The sequence below is a fragment of the Ruditapes philippinarum genome, unplaced genomic scaffold (genome assembly GCF_026571515.1).
Source record: "Ruditapes philippinarum isolate M1 unplaced genomic scaffold, ASM2657151v2 ctg971_1_1_1_1, whole genome shotgun sequence".
NCBI classification, from domain to species: Eukaryota; Metazoa; Mollusca; class Bivalvia; order Venerida; family Veneridae; genus Ruditapes; species Ruditapes philippinarum.
This window is the reverse complement of record NW_026858730.1, coordinates 27214-32433: the sequence shown is the minus strand read 5'-3', so window position 1 is coordinate 32433 and position 5220 is coordinate 27214. Positions and strand designations below refer to the sequence as shown.

General features: G+C 30.2%; 1 long non-coding RNA gene across 1 annotated transcript; it reads right to left on the bottom strand.

Annotated features, from left to right (window-relative positions):
* Window positions 1-678: 678 nt before the first annotated feature.
* Window positions 679-4267, bottom strand: LOC132754083 (uncharacterized). The gene is made up of 2 exons (XR_009629038.1): window positions 4072-4267; window positions 679-1692 (listed from the first exon to the last, which is right to left on the bottom strand). It is a non-coding gene; the product is annotated as an uncharacterized LOC132754083 (long non-coding RNA).
* Window positions 4268-5220: the final 953 nt, after the last annotated feature.

Genomic DNA, 5220 nt, shown 5'->3' with positions numbered 1-5220 from the left:
TTACACAAACGAGACGGAAAACAAAAATGCTAATAGAAATGTTTACATGCGTTTGTAATTCATTTAGGTTTGCCACCCTGAGGGATCAGTTAAACTATCCAAGCAGTGTTATATACGGTGCGGATAAACCACGTGGATGTGAAATTATAATTGCCATTCTATATGTAAAACCTCTTGTGAAATAGAAGTGAAAAAGAAATTATAATTGCCATTATATAACGTACCTCTCATGAAAATGAAATTATAATCTTCATGCAATAACCTCTGGTGAAAAAGACATTATCATTTACTTATGACCAATCAGACTAGAGAGAATTTAAATTGGGCCACTTAATTAAAAGGACTACTTTCTAGACGGTTGGGTCTTATTCCGTACCGGGATGAGACCGAATAGCCAGTAAAAATACCGGAATCACCGGTGTGACTCGTGAGGAACGTAAAACTTCACATACTGCGCATGCGCACACAGTTGTCGGACGGGGCCGTAAATGATGTAAGACTTTCTGGTTGAATCTCGATTAAAAGATCATTAATTGGTCAAAGTGTAGTTCTTCGTTTTATTCATGAGCATCAAGCCACTTTCTACGATATCTACATTTATTTAGCTGTGACAACGCATCGTGTAGATGAAATAGTGTCCAAATCAGTGTCAGTCTTTCAAAATCGTTCCCTGTGTCAAGATACAAGATACAAGAAACTTTATTTTAAGTCGGTTTACATATTACAAGAAACATTAGCTAATAAGCTATTTACCGACAATAACAAAAGCATAAAACATATTTGCTAACATATAACAGTTCTGAAAATAAAAACATATAAAACTATTAGCAGCTTAAGCATGAAATAAGAGTATCAAGGTTAAGAAGAACTTTACAATAAGATGGTAAATTAAGGCATAGCTTGATGACATGCACAGTAGATCTACAAGACTACATATTGTATTAAAGGTAATAACAGTTTCTAAAAGTAATAAATGACTGTAGTCTAGAAATTTAAGTATGATACATATAGCAATGTGAAATAAATAAAAATAATAATAAAAAATAAAAAATTAATAAAATAGTAATAGTTATAAGTTAACATCTACAATTTATAAATACATAATTGAAGGTTTCCTAAAAAATATATATAAATAAATAAATAGATAAAATTAAACTTATTTATAAAAGTGCATAAAAATTTATGATAGAACTTATACAGCATAAAAAAGAAACAAGATAAAGCACATACAGTGTAACAAACAAAATTAACTAAAATTAAGTTGCATGCACAGCCTAATGGAATGGGGAATAAGGAGTATTAATATAAACAAAGCATACAAACACAACAAAGATTCAACTAGCATAAAATACAAGGGTTTAAGAAAAATTAACACACAACATATAATCAGAGCATCATAGCAAACTAAAAGGGATGCACAAAAGCAAGGCAAACAAACAAAACATGTAGTCTAAGCATTTACATAAATTAAAACTAAGCAGAAAAACAAACACATAGCAAATTTACAAGCACATAGCACATTTACAGCTTGGGCCACTCCAGACCTGGATCAGTCTCCCAAACTCTTTGTAATTTTCAACCTTGCGGATGTCATTAGGGAGACTGTTCCAAATCTGGGCACCTTCAAACTTAAAAGAATTCTTACCGTATGTTACTGTTTTGACCCTTGGGACATTTACACTTTTTTGATACCTAAAAGAATAATTGGAATTTTTAAATTGAATTAAATCATTTATATATGGTGGTGATTTTCCGTACAGGCATTTAAACACTTCTTTGGCTATTATTTTAATTCTTGACAAATGTAAAGTAGGCATATTAACTTTTTTTAATAATGTGTCATATGAAGAATTAAAATCATTAAATACTATTTTTAGAGCTCTATGCTGGAGTTTTTCAAGTTTTTCTGTGTTTGTTTTGGAGCAAAAATGCCAGACAAGGGGACAGTAGTTACAATTAGATCTGATAAAAGATTTGTAAATAAGAAGAAGACATTCTGAATTTAAAAATTTCCTAATTCTTAAGAGCACATTTAATTGTTTGGCAGCTTTTTTACACATTCTGGTGACCTGTATATCAAAGTTAAGTAAAAAATCTATGTCTACCCCTAGCAGTTTAACACAATCTTCACATTTTATTGTAACATTATTTTAAGTGTTCATTTGTTATTTTCCCAACAGCTATGGCTTGAAACTTGTCAGGGTTAGCTTGCATTTTATTAATGTTAAACCAGTTAATAAGTATTTTACTTTCATTTTCTAATGTGTTTTTCAATATGTCTATTTTAGAGTTGGAGAAGGCTAGAGTATTGTCATCTGCATAATTGTAGAGGATGGATTTATCTATAAAATAAAAAATATCATTCATGAAGATGTTGAAGATTAAAGGTCCAAGAATAGAGGCTTGTGGCACCCCCTTAATTGTTTCAAGCCAAGTGCTATGATACTCTCCTATTTTAACTGTTTGTTTCCTGTTTGAAAGATAGTTTGAGACTAGAGAACATGCATTTTCAGACAACCCATATGCCTCTAGCTTTTGGACTGTAAGATCATGCGGTAGACAGTCAAAAGCCTTGGACAGGTCCATTAGGATTGCTGCCACATGCTCATTTCTGTCTAACGCCATCTTCCAGTCCTCAACTAGACGCAAAAGAGTTGTCTGACATCCGTAGCCTGGTCTGAAAGCGGCTAAATAATTATGAAATATATTTTCAAAATGGTTGCTTAATTGTTCATTTATAATTTTCTCAAATATTTTTGACATTGATGGTAATATACTAACTGGCCTATAATTTTTCATAATAAAAGGATCATCTCTCTTAAAAACTGGAGTGACTTGAGCCATTTTTAAACTGTTTGGAATTAAATTTGTGTTGATCATATTATTGACTATCTTGGATATAGGTTTACAAATTATATTTGCTGAGCATTTCAGTATTTTGGGTGGTACATTGTCATATCCTGTTGCTTTCTTTGGGTTTACTGATTTTAGATGTTTTTCAATTGACTCTGATGTTACAGTAGAAAAATTGAACTTTTGTACATTGTTATTGTTTTGTTTAATTAATTTAATACTAGGGTGTTCATTTTGAGTAGTAGTCTGATTATTTATCCCAATATTTTTGGCTATATTTACATAAAAGTCATTTAACATATCACACACTTTAGTTTGATCGGCAATCAGCGACTCATTTTCCTTAAGAATAATGTTACTTGAACTTTTCAAAATGGATTTTTGACTTAAAAAAGGTTTGATTGTTGGCCAGAAATCTTTAGACTTTGGGCCCCCGCTACATCTTTCCATGAAATAGGTGGTAATAGATAGATTCACGTTTTATTTTTGTTTTGAAGTTCCTGAGTTTTCTATACTTTTCCCAATTATTTTTTGTTTTATATTTCAGATATGTGTTATGTGCCTGTCTTGTTTGGTAGATTATTTTTCTGTATTTAGAGTTCATATAAGGTGGTGAAGACTTTTTAGGATATTTTTGTTTTATAGGTGCATGTTCGTCTAAAATTTCATTAAAAAGTTTATTATATGCCCAGTAAGTGTCATCAACATCATCAAAAGTAAATGCTACTTGGAACGGTACTTTGTCTAGTTCATTGTTAAAAACATTTTCATCAAAATTTTTGTAACTCCTAAAAGGTATTCTCTTTTTAGATACGGTATTAACCTGTTCTTTGAGAGTTGTAAATATCATACTATGGCAGTCACTTATGCTGCTACTGATAACTGATGAATTACATAGCAAAGAGGACGAGTTTGTTAAAATTACATCAATAAGGGTTGGGTTGTCTATATTCTTAAAACATGTTGGTTTGTCAATTAGATTTACCAAGTTGAAACTATCCATGATGTTTGTAAGGAGTTTACTTTTGGTAGGATTTAGCATATCATAGTTTAAGTCCCCAGTTATAATTACATGGTCAAATTTAATGAATAATTTGTCTAATGTTTCAGATAGCCTTGATTCAAAAAGATGGTCAGACATTGAAGGTGATCTATATATAAAAATAATTCCCCATTTTCTTTTTAACAAATTCAATTCAAAACATAAATTTTCCAGACCTTGATTTTCTAAATCTGTACGGCGTTTAATAGGTAAATCAGCCCGTATTAGTGTCAGCAAGCCTCCACCATGGGCATCTCTATCACATCTGTGTAACTTGTATCCATCAACTGAGAACAGGTTATCACTGAAAGAATGATCAATTTTGGTTTCAGAAATACAGAAAATATCAACAAGATTATTATCAAAAATGGGTCTAATTTCCTGAAATGTATATATTATACTATTAATATTTAGATGACCAATTATCGGTCTTTTCCTATTTAAGTTTTTAAGGTTTTTAACATCATCAAAAATGTCATACAGGTGTTCACTATCACAGGCACTATTATTCTGTCAAGCCAGAACTCAAGATGAAAACAGACTGTCTTCGGGAGAGAAATAACAGAAACAAGATTATAATACACAGATAAGTTAACTATTAACTATTGCAACACAAAAAAATGTGACTGAATCTGAATTATGAGCGATAAACAGTCTTTGATAAACACGCGTTGTCTTCTTACAAAAATATCGTGACGAAAGAAACCGGATTGAGTGAATACACACGGTCCCAAAATAAAATAGTTTAGATATATTACTATGTTTTGTCAACATCAGCTGAAAATAATCGGCTTAAATACCATAAAGGCTGCATAAATGATTTCGATATTTGAAAATCTATTCAATATTTCATAACATTTGGCATTGTATTGATGACGAAAAAGTACGAATTGTAGTAAAGATATTGTACACTGGTCTGTCGAACCTGTGGACAAAGGACAAACAAGGGAGGGAAAAATAATGGTTTTTATATACAAGTTATCTTTATTTGGAGGTCACTTTATTTTATTATCTAACTTTCTATTAATGTGTTTATTTATTTAAAAAAAAACACAATTATTGTTAAATAAACTCATTCATTCATTCATTCATTCATTTAACTTTTATTTGTTGATTTTTTAAATTTATCTATTGATTTAGAAAACAATCATTCTTTCAATTGTGTTTCAAATTAATAAATAAATAAATTAATTAATTAATGCATTTATTAATAAATAATAACTAAATGAATAAATAAATTAAGTTATTCATTCATTCATTCATTAATTAATTCATTCATTCATTCGTTCATTCATATCCCATTTTTATAATACTTGAACAAGTAA